The sequence below is a fragment of the Cygnus olor genome, chromosome 5 (genome assembly GCF_009769625.2).
Source record: "Cygnus olor isolate bCygOlo1 chromosome 5, bCygOlo1.pri.v2, whole genome shotgun sequence".
In the NCBI taxonomy this organism is placed as follows: Eukaryota; Metazoa; Chordata; class Aves; order Anseriformes; family Anatidae; genus Cygnus; species Cygnus olor.
The window spans coordinates 49,918,222-49,930,146 of record NC_049173.1 but is presented as its reverse complement, the minus strand read 5'-3'; the positions used below and the strand labels follow the sequence as shown (position 1 = coordinate 49,930,146).

Genomic DNA, 11,925 nt, shown 5'->3' with positions numbered 1-11,925 from the left:
CTGCCCATGAGAGGCAGCCTTGCTTGGCAGGGCTCTCCTTGCACCCCCACGTCACCCCCACCCAGCAGGGACACGCTTGTGCTGCCCCTTGGTAGCTGTGATATCCTCACAGCCCCCATGGCTCACCCTGCTCTCACAGGCACCACGTGGTCCCCTCAACCTGTGAGCCACACCACAGGCCGACCCCATCACAGCTCCTCTCCTCCTTTTCAAGCTGGAGAGAAAGAGGAGAGAAACCAAGAGGTGAAGTGACCCCAATGCAGCTGACTATCTCCCTCTTGGCTGGCCCCTTTGTGGCCCAGGGCCCTTGTTACATCTCTGAGTACTCACAGGTTTAATGAACACTGCCTGGTAGCTTGCTGGTCCTCATCCCCTCCCTCACGTTTGGATTCACACTTCATTAACCAAGAAATGTTTTTCCTTGGGGGTTAGTACTTCTTCCTCCTTTGACCCCAGCTTTCTACTCATTTTCAGTCTACTTCATGCCTGACCCTGGGAAAAAAAAATGAAGCAATTATGACCCGGATCAGCAGCCAGGAGAGGAATCGGTGTGGCAGATGAGATGCCCTCAGGTCTGGCGGCTAATGACTGCCTCTGAGTGCTGAAAGGAACCCCAGGGCTCAGAGGGAGCTGACATCCGTCCCAGCACACCCTCCGAGCTGCCCCGGTCAGGAGCCGGGAGGTGCAGGGGGCCGGGGGCACTGCGGGGCCGCGGCCGTGCTGAGGCACGAGGAAACAAACCCAGGCTCAGCTAAAGCTGCCTGCAGCAAGAGCCGGGCACAGGGCGATGCTGCTGCCCCACAGCCACACTCCCCCTGTCCTTCCCACTGGAGGCAGGCAAGGATTTGCTTCTGACACTGCTCCAGCAGCCAATGCTCTGTGCCTCCGTTTTCCCCCTACAAGCACCAAAAAAGACATCTGTGCCTGCTCTGGGACGCTCTGCCTCTTTGCAACACAGTTCATCAGGGACAGGAGCCATCTGCCTGTGCCTCTACCCAGAGCCACACACACGGATGCTGCCCCGCGGGAGCCAGCTGCTGACATGAAGCAGTGCTCTGGACCCTGTTCAGACCATAAATGCACAGCAGCAGCAGCAGGGCAAGGCCGGGTAAGGCCAGGCATGGCGGACACAGCCCCAGCCCCTCACTGCGTGCACCAGGGGCCGGGCACACTCTCAAGAAGGATACTGCCTTTTCTGGTGCTTGAAGACAAAGCGGTTTGCCATGCACCTCGACAGGGAGGAATTCATCATTTTTAGTTTCTTCGGACTTGCACAGAGACCTTGTTCCCACCTCCCAAACACACCATGGGTGGTTCTTCTGCAACAAGTAGGGTGGAGGGAAGGGGGGAGTTCCTTATTTATTTACTTCCCTGTGGAAAGACCTCAGCTGCTATCACTTAGCAATGCAATTCTGCATTATTCAGAGGGGAGACTCCCTGTCGGTGGCCGGTGCTGGGGCACCCTCCCCATGTGGCTGGCAGCAGCAAGGAGGAGCCATGGCTCCCTGCGGCCTTCTCCTGTACTGTACAGCAATAAATCTTTTTGCCTGTGGTTCTGACATTTGCCTACATAGGAAAGACAAAGCCACCCACTGCGAACAAGGTCTGCTCATTACTGCTACTCTTTTAAACCTGTTTAGCTTTTCTTTTTTTTTAAAAAAAAAAAAAGAAAGCTCCCTCATAGACCACTCTGGCATCATCAGGGGCCTGGAGATTAGCATGTGAATCTGGGCTTTCCCATAGTCTAAGGAACTTAAAGTTTTGAAGCAGCGACACGCACTGAGACCCTGCAGGGTGCAGCCTGTGGAGGCAGAGGTCTCCTCCAGCAGGCTGCAGGGCCCAAGCACACACGGCCGGCAGCACGTGGAAGGGTGAGGTGGTGGCCAGGGCCGGGCGCTCCTCGCCCCTCAGCGCCACGTGTGACGACGGAACAGCAGGGCAGGATGCAGCCCTACAGACCCGCCTGGTCTAATCATGGGTCCACAAGCCACATTTCTGCGTGTGTTGGACTTGATTTTTTTTCCGTCTTGCCCCGTCACACACATTTCCCATTCAGAGGGGGTTATGAGCGATCTCAGCAGGCCCAAGCTCACAGAGGAGGAAATCCTCGGCAGCTCTGGGAGGCCACAGCCCCTGCCCCAGCTGGGTCTTGCCCCTTGGGTCCATTTCTGCACCCAGTGAAAGCTGTTCACTGGTGGGCAGCTTTGTAGGAGGGAAAACAAAAAGCTAACCCCCAAACCACACCTTGGTCTACAACCACAGAAAGGGCAGCAGCTCTTGCTGCCTCCAGAAACCACATTCCTGCCTCCAGAAACACACAGCCTGGCACAAACCGATGAGTACAAAGCAGAGGAGCTTCAGCAACTGCGCTGGAATTCTCCACAGCTTGCTACATCCCTCCTACAGGTGGGTGGTTTCCTCTCTGTTGTTGGGCTAAATCACATTTCAACTTTCCAACGGCGGGACCTGCTATTTAACATCGCCTTAATCTGCCCCCTCTCAACACTCCTCTCTGTCAGCTTTGCAAGAAGTAATTATTAAACGTTCATTTAATCTTGGGGAAAGCTAAAGGCAGTGAATTTATTCACCAAGGAGACGCACACACCATGCACCCTGGCCTTTGCTGAATTGCAGCTGTGCCACAGGCTGCCGCCTGCCTTTGGAGAGCTTCCAGAGGCGCCTGGCATCCTTCAGGCACAGCTTGAACACACCCTGGAAAGTGGATACTGAGCAAAAGTGGGTGCCCAGTCAGGGTCCACCTCTTCTCTCTACCACTAGTTACACTGTCACTAAACCATGTTACAATTAAACCCCTCTAACGGCAGATGAGGTTACAGTTAATGAAGAATTTGAGAGCAGAGCTCATTTAAGCTGTGCTGAGAAGCTGCCCTCACACAGGCACAGCACCGCAGATGAAAGGAGCATCACATTCAAAAATAAACTCCCATATCACAAAAGTGCTCATGCATATGATGACAGGACACAAAGGACACATGAGGAGGCGCATCTCCTTCCCTTGGCCGCTAATTCAGACAGATGAGCACAAGCCTGCAGGGCTAGTTCAAATATTTGTGAGCCAGTAATTGAAGGCAGGTGTCTGTGCTAGTTTTCTTGCTGTTGGCTTGTAAATATAAGGCTGCTACAAGAAAAGTGGTCAGCTTTCTCTACTACCTTTTCCTTCTTTCCCCAGTAAGCAGCTATAGCTACAGAAGGCAAAAGCTTCCTACAAGAAGATATACTTGCTTATACCACTTCTATGCTTCTCCCTTGTTGAAATGAATAAGCCTCACTTACCTTTGCCAGTTTTGCAAGCTACAGAACTACATCATCTACAAGCTCTTAGAAAACCTTGTCTAGGGCTTGGCTCACAGACCCCTCCAAGAGAAACAACCACATACCTGCAACGGGTAGGGGCTTACAAAGTGTGTTCCTCAGGTTTTCTGCCCCAGCTGTTAGTTGGGCCTGCTTCTTGCTAGGATCAGGCTGAAGGCTTATTACAAACTGAGAAGTCTCAGAAGAAAAAATAAAAACTCAGGATTTTATTGTATTTTTTGCATAAGATGTAACTAGATAAAAAAAGGGCCCTCAAAACCCCAGCCTAAAAAAAAAAAAAAAAAAAAAAAAGAGGTCTGCTTAATAAAGCTTTGCCTGATGGGAAAAGCTGCCCCAGCTGCATAAAGGTGGCTTTCAGGCACTCATTCCTGTTTGGTAGAGGGAGAGCACTGTGAGGGCTGGGAGCAGTATGAGCAAGGGTATGTCCCTAAGACATTGTGGGCTTTTTTTTTTTCTTCTTCTTCTTTTTTTTTTTTTTTAAATATAATTGTCAGCTCTGATCTTGCATTGGATTCCACCTAATTCCTTGCATGTGAAAGCAAACCACAGAACAACTGATGTGAATTTGCCACACAGCGTTATCTTCATCTGCTTGTGTCCCTGCCTGCTAGAGGCAGTGCACAGCCTTGGCAGATGTTGTCCTGCGATGGTTTTGTGGTCCTCTGTGGTTTCTTTTCCCCTCCAGCTGCCTGAGGGGAAGGAGCATGTTTCTCTTCCTTTTTGGCTGTAGCAGAAGCGGAGGCGAACGTGACTCCTCTGCCTGGCATTGCTCTCCCCTGCAGCCTCCTGTGACGGGCTCTGCCTGCCTCACTGACAGCAGATGTGAGGACACTACTGCCAGCCTGCATGAGGTACACTAGAGGCACAGGCTGAGCATCACCACAGCAGATGATTTCTGTGACCTATGAGAGCCATCAGCTGTTAGGGAGGTAAAGCAAACAGGTAAGTTTTAAACAAAGATCTGGCATTTGGATGGTTCAGAATAATGTCTGCAGCTCTACCAGATAAGATAAAATTTATCATTGAAAATAAAATTAAAAGGTTCATCAGCTATTGTCTCCCCTCTACGCTCCTACATGCCAGGGCACAAACAGGACTAGCTGCTCTGCTAGTCCGCGGTAATGAAGTGCCTTGGCCACTTTGGGCATTTTTTTCACAGCACTTCATTTCTTCCTCAGCTCATGTTCACCTCTCTGTGCAAAGTACTTCACAGTGGAAAGCTCTACCAGAAATCACACTGCCCTAGGGGAAGGAAGCAATGGTAGCACGTATCTGTGGCACCTTCGCTCCAGCTCATGCTGAGGAGCACCATCTTGTATTGCTTTCTAGCCAGCAGAGGAAATTGGATGCTAAATGTGCTCTCATGCACGCCAACAATTTCCCTGCTTTGAGTCCCATTTCATGTATAAAGACCAGAGAGGTGTCAAGCGATTAGTAGCACCTTAGATTTGTGTAATTAAATCAAGTCTCCAGAAAGCTGTCTGATGCAATGTCTGTAAGGAGACCGGACATGGTGAATCCTGAGCCTCTTCGAACTGCTTTGTTTTGCCTGGAGACTTCCTTACTGAAGGGTTCGTGAGGGAACAGGGTTAGCACTGCCAGCCAGTGTTCAGCTTCCGGTGCCTTAAACAGAAGTGATGTGGCCGTCGGGAGGGTGTCAGCTCCTATTGGGGTCATCTACGGAGCCGGGACAGGAGGGAAGGAGATGCCTGGGAGCATCAGTGCAGGATGGAGAGAGTGCCGCAGGACTTCAAGTTCAGGACCCAGAGCATCCTGCAAGGGCACACAGTGTTTTTTTCTCATTCCAACACAATCGATGATTAAGGAGCACCAGGCTGAGACTCTTAGGCTGCCTGCAGCTGGAAACAACCTTTTGCAGAGGCTCATGTCTACATTCAGCCCACAAGAGCAGAAGCCAAGTGAGTACAGCCACGATGGCAGCAGCAGTGTTTAAGCCATACTGAAAGCTTGCTACTGGGTCTATTTCAAGCAATACTTCTTCCCATTTCTACCCTTGTCATTAAGATGGGCCACTCGCTTGCTTCATTGATAGCCATCCCAGAGCTTTGACTTTCCAGTAACTGCTGGGTGGGCTCAGAGAGCAAGCAGAGCTGAAAGCCAGTGCCTCTGAGCTCTGTAGGACACGGGCTCCAGAAAAAGCAAAAAGAACCAAAACCACTTCACAATTTGCCTTTTAAAAAATGTCATTTCTATGACAAAGCTTGTTTCACCCTCAAGAGTCTCCAAGCCCACTAAAAATAGTGCTGATGTTGATAATACTTCAATCTGACGGGCTGTTTGCATGCTTCCTGAAACACAGCCTAACCAAAGTGACACCATACTGTTGGTCATTTGGGACAGGCAGCTTATTCTGTGCTTTTAAAAAGCTGTGTTATGAAGTAAAAGCTCCATGCAAACAAAGCCAAAACAGTAGATATCGGGTTGGCATAGTAGTGGTGGGTTTTGGTTTGCTTGTTTTTAAAGAGAAATAAGGTTGTTTTTCCTTTCCAAGACAGAGGAATGGCAAGTGTTAAAAACAGACAGTTCTTCAAGATACCCCAAAGCATCTGTGTTGTAAGGAATGCCACTGGGAATATATCTGCACAACCAGGCCAAACTAAAATTGGTTAGTTAGCAACTCAGGCACAGGTTAAAAAAGACGGGGTCGGGGGGAAAGAGTTACAGCCTTCTCTCAGAAAAAGGAATTAAACATGCCAGTCTTCATCTATTTAAGATTCTTGGGATTCTTCCTGGTCTTTCTTTGGGAAATATCCTGTGATAACTTTGACTGAGAAAGGACGGGGACATCAGAATCCGGCCTCTCCCCCTGCAATGGGATCTGTGTCTTTTGTCCTGTGTGCAGCTCTTGGCACCCGGAGGGGTCTGCTTCAGGGCAGCCGTCTGGCCGCTCGGGCTAACTATAGCACAGGAACTACCATTATCAACATTTGCATTCCCCAAATTCCTTTGCAGATCTCCACTGGGATAATATCATAGTTATTCTTTGTTTGCAAATATAGATACTTTACCGGACTAATTAGCTGGGAACTGCGTTTAAATTGATGCCACATGACATGATTTGAGTTTTTTTAAACAGTCATGTTATGAAAAAGTGACCTTGGCTCCGTAAGCCTGGGGCACGAATGATTTGTGTTCAGCAGATAGAAGGAAGGAAAAAGGCTAAATGCAAATCAAACCAAGAGCTTACAGAGAGTAACAGGTTACAGTGAAACTGCTTCCACAGACGGCCCCTTATGTGGCTCCATTGTACAGGTGGAGACACAGAGGCCCACAGAGATCAGTGCTGGAATTAACTCCAATTACCTGGAATTAACTTCACAGTTACTAACGTGCTCAGGCCAGCACTCATTCTAAACAGTGATAAAAATATTTTAAAACCTTCTATAAATAATATGCCATGTTTTCTTTCATTGGAGAGTACAGACTGTGATAATCTTCTAGCAGCCCAGGTGCTGCTCCTGCATGATTGCCTTCCCCTGCAACATGTGTGATTAAGGCCTGAGCAAGGATGGGTTTTACTGGGGTAATTTCTAAATTAAGCCCTTAAGTATCCGACTAATTTTGAATTCACCAGGAGTTAAGCACCTGCTTAGCACTAAGTACCTGCTTAAACGCGTGGCTGAAGTGGGTGGAGGCTGATCCTGGCTGTGCTGGGAAGGTTCAGGCTCAGGGAACCTCTGCCTGCATGGCGAAATCAGAGCGGTGCAGCAACACGTTAAAAGCAAAGCCCGCTGCCAACAATTTACGTTTGCTCGAAAGGGTGTTTTCATCCCACCAGAGGGCTGCCGCATCACCTTGCAATTTCTGAGACTGACAGACTGCCAGTGTAAAAGGCCCTCGGCTGCTCAGGAACAATTAATTGGTGACACTGGCAATTATGCTGGGATTGATCACCTCCCTTTACAGGTTCATTCAGACTCCAGCAATAATGATAGCACACCATGCTCTCTGGTTATGACAGGACTTGATTTGTGGTCTTTACAGAAATTAATTGGAGTTCAAATCAACAGTCTCAGAAGCTAAGTTCATAATATCTACAAAGATGTGGCAAAAATCTCCACTGCAGCATTTCTGTTTCATGCCAGTTTGCAAGCTGAAGGTGTTTTTGTTTTTGTTTGTTTGTTTGTTTTTTAGCGGCAATATTAATGGGAAATGCTCTTTTTGGAAGGAAGGCAAAAATACGTGTACCTGCGCTGAAGACCTCAATAGCACAATGGGATATTTAAGATCTGTATGCCTAAAAAAAAGTTGGGCAACATCATCTGTAGGCCAGAAGTACTGGAAGCGAACAGTGGCCAAGCTGAATATTGCCAAGTTTGAATCAGAGGGTATAAACAGTTCCATTTTAAAAGCTTTTTCCTTCCAAACTCTCCTCTCTGGTATTGTGTAAACGGTGAGCCTGAAGCAACAGCAAGGCAGCCTGGACAAGAGTTGTGTGGCGGCTGCTGAGTGCCCTGTGACATTGGGAAAGCTCCGGCTACGGGCTCCGCAAGGCAGCGGTCGTCTTTCTGTTGTGTCCTTGTGCAGCTCCAGATAATGAGTGGGTTTCCACGCTCCTATGGTAAGAGCAATAACATTAATGATAAACTCGTGTGTTGATGCTGAAAACAAGGGAGCAGATCACTGGAGCCATCTTTGTGCAGAGAAGGGAGGGACCAACCCAACAAGTCAAAAGCCCAACTTTTTACTCCTCGCTGTCAGCTGGGGTCCTGTGACCATCACAGAGGTTTTGTGCCTCAGTTTCTCCTCATGTTATCACTCATGCCACAGAGCCAGTAGAGGGGAGACCATCCCTCAATGCCTTGCCTTGCTTGAGGTATGCAACTGCAGTTAGGGACAGCTGTTGAAACAGAGAATCCAAAGACCAAAAGCAAAAGGATCCGTGTGACCCTTCCTGCTCAATCGGGTTATACCCATGTCCTAGGAAAAACAGGCCCCTCTCCTACTGCTCCTGTTACTCACCTGGGGACACCACCACCTAAACGAGCCATGCCCAAAGGAAGCTGTTTCTGCTCTTGGGTTAGTGACCCATCAGCTTTACTCTGCTCGTGATTCATTCCAGAGGCTGTTACCTGCTTCCCCGATAAAGCCCTGTTCGCTATTTCTGCGAGCGGTGCAATGCAGGCCACGACAAATCAAACCATAACTCAGTCCAAATCTGAGCAATACATCACTGCTTAAACAGCATGGTCTAAGAACAAAATGGAAACTGTGATTTTCATGCTGAAGGACTAACGTGGAACCGTGGAGTTTTTAGGTACCTGCTGTAGCAATCACAGGAAATATCATACAGCTTAAACTGATAAAATGAATAAACCAGAAGCCCTGGGCTTTTCTGTATAAGCCATTGTGCTGTATTTAATGTACTTGCTGCTTCCAGCTTTATCAGGTGTCCTAGACAGTAAAAAGCTGTAAAAAAGATTGGAACTCTCCCTAAGACTACTGTGGTGCCTCTTTGTCCAAATTACAGGTTTTTATATGCAGTTTCTAGATTGTGGTCTTTTATGTTAGGCAAATTTTAATTTAGAAGAAGTTGAGATGATTGACTCTGGATTCAAAACATTATTTTCTTTGAAATTTATCATATTTCAAGCTAAAGAATTAGGCTTAGAGAAAAAAATCACAGGCAGATAATTAAGAAGCAACCGAACCCACCAAATGCTGCAGTACACCCAACTAACGATGACTGAATGTGACCCTGTAAGGAGAGAGGGGAAGATTCAATCTAAAAGATTCAGGACCTGGTTTTCCTCCCTCCTTCCCATCACCAGTTTCATTGATCTTACTACCTGAGTGGCTATAATAAAAACCACTGTCTCCCTCAACCTTCCCATATAATTTCAAGTTATTCTAGAAATTAAAGCTAGAAACAGATGTATAGAAATTTGGTAAATTTTGCATTATATGCAGACTAATTCACCCCTCCAAGTCTTCAAAGGGACTGGGGTGGCCTATGAGCTCGGCTCCCCTCCTCCATTGTGCTTGACAGAAAATTGGGGATACAAACAAGGTACACAGTGAACCTTGCGGAGCAAGTGGGAGAAAGCATGAATAATTTACATATGTATAATCATCACTCTGAAGTCAGCGCTATACACTCCATACAACATGTGCATTCCAGCTGTAATGTACGTTTGCAGTGTAGCTCACCCACCTGAAATACAGACAGGAAATAAGGTTTTTCCAGTGTCTGAGTGTAACAAGATAAAGCAGCTGAGCTTAACCCTACCTACACCAACACCACGGCAGGAAGAAGCCCAGAGGGCCGTTCACATGCTTAAGGCATCTCGCTGAATCAGGAGCTGGAGTGAATCTTGCTGATGGGTGGTGATTTTATCTTCTGGCAGGGGAGTAAAATTGCTGGTCTGGGGCCAGCTTCTGATTGTGGCACGGCTGTTATGTTCAAACAGGATGACAGCCTCATTGTTACCAGGGACGGCAGCTCTGGAGGGAAGGCACGAACATGGAAGGAAGGAGTATTTCGGGATCAGCCCACACGCAGCTGTGAACGGACTCCCCCGCCTGGAGCCAGCTCAGGGCACGGAGGAGCTGTCTGGGCTGCTGCATGCTGCCGCTGCATACCGCACGCAGCTCTTTGGAGACTATTCTAGTTAAAATTAACAAAAAATGGAGCCCAACAGGCTGGAAACACAAGAATCACAATGGCCAGGCCTGCCTGAGGAAACTCGCCTTGATGTTTTGGCCCCAAAGAGGGAAGCAGCTCGGGTGGTGTGGGCACCTAGGCAGGCACCTGGAGCTGAAACTACAGCCCAATTTCACATTCACACGGAAAAGCTCTGTAAGGAAGGGTATCGAGGGAACGCTACAGACCTTACACCTGGTAGCATGACAGACCATGTTCCTGGAAGCCATGAAAAAGAAGTTGATGTCAATTTCCTAAGTCCTTGTCACTCAGCAAGCACTTCGGATTTCCAGTTTGCTTTACAACCACGACCGTACGCATCCTTACAGGGGAACAGGGCAGTAGCATCTTTCTCGTTTCCAGAGGACAACACCAAAACACAGCTATTCTGTAGCAGAACAGAAGATTTTAAGCCTGCCTCACAGCCATACCTCAGGGCTGCTTGGCCTCACATCCCGAATGGAGAATGTGATCAGCTTCAGTCTTTTGACAACAAACAAAAATTCTCATGAAACATGTCCGTGATGCTTAAAGGAATACACAACAAGCCGTCCTGACAACCAGCTCCGCGGGCTACACAGAGCTAATCCTGAGCCTGTAGAAAGCTCCAGACTTGAGCATCAGAGTCACTGCCAGAAAGTCTAAAGTTTATTTAGTTTCAAAAAATTTTGCTAAGCCAAGGAATGTAAACAGATGAAGCTCACAGCCTCAACACCAGGAGATCTCCTGTGTGAGTAGGACTCAATGCAAACTAAGGGATTTAACCTGCGAACGCTCTCTGGCACAGCACTTGCAAAGACAGCACGGCCATGAACCCTGTGGGGGACTACATGTAGGAAGAAGTATGTTTATAGTGTTTGTAAGATTTGCAGGACCGGACTCCAGCAATGCATGCAACCTTTTAACTTCAAAGCCGTTCTGGTGCCCTGACATTCGTTAAGTAAGCAGGGAAGCTGGCCTGGCACCCCCTGAGGCTCTTGAGATGGAGCAAGGACAGATGTGATCCTGAACACAGCAGCTACCCAGGGCGATGCTCTGCCTCTGGGAAAAGCTTCTTCCAGCAGCTCTAAGCTGTGTGAGGCAGTACGCAGGACTGCTCTCTGACCTGCCACGTTTCACCGAGATGTTGGTGATTTCCTCCTGCACCCTCTGTACTGACTTACCCTTAGACTCAAGGAGAGGATCTCCTCCTGGCCCATTCAGGAGGGCTCGTGTCATGCACAAGCACTTCGTTGTGAGAGCAGGTCTCAGCACACCTCTGGTCCTCAGTGCAGCCTGCTGTCCCCCCACCGCTGCTGCCTGTGCAGGGATTGATAGCGATACAAAGCGACTTGCTGCAGGCTACAGCAGGAACCAGCGTCCAGGCTGGGGTTTCCAGGCTTTTTGGCTTCTTCCGAGATGGCTTCCCTCACTTTGCACAGTCCTCACTCAGGATCCGTATTCCTCCCTTTACAAAAGAGGCTCAGAAGTCTTAGGACTCCGCTGAGTTATTATGCAGTAATTCAGGCAGCATCTTTCAGGATGTACTAAATTAAACCGTTAACTGTACCTCCGAAATTCTTCTTCTTGAAAGACCGTTTCTACCTCATATCATTTATTAATCTCAGCTGCACTGAATTATTAAACTGAAATTCTCAATTACTCCCATCACTAAAAATACCAGTGTGGCTTTTAGATCCACATTTCTACTTTTTACTGTAATGCATTCTTCATTTTAATTATTGGCACCGCATTTCCAAAGGCCAGTGTCTTATCTTTGCAGGATATTTGTCAACCTAAAAAAAGGGTGACGAGTGAGTAAGTCATTAGGTGTGACAAGCAGTGAAGTCCTGAAGGAGAAGGATGTGGAAAAAAATCACATTATCTAGGCAAACCAAAGACATGTCAAAGTGAAGGAACAGGAGGAAACATCAGCTGTGTCTGCTGCC

General features: G+C 48.0%; 1 long non-coding RNA gene across 1 annotated transcript; it reads left to right on the top strand.

The window, feature by feature from the left end:
• The first annotated feature begins 3,717 nt into the window (after positions 1–3,717).
• LOC121070748 lies at positions 3,718–8,627 on the top strand. Its single transcript, XR_005820184.1, has 3 exons — positions 3,718–3,752; positions 4,116–4,275; positions 4,417–8,627. It is a non-coding gene; the product is annotated as an uncharacterized LOC121070748 (long non-coding RNA).
• Positions 8,628–11,925: the final 3,298 nt, after the last annotated feature.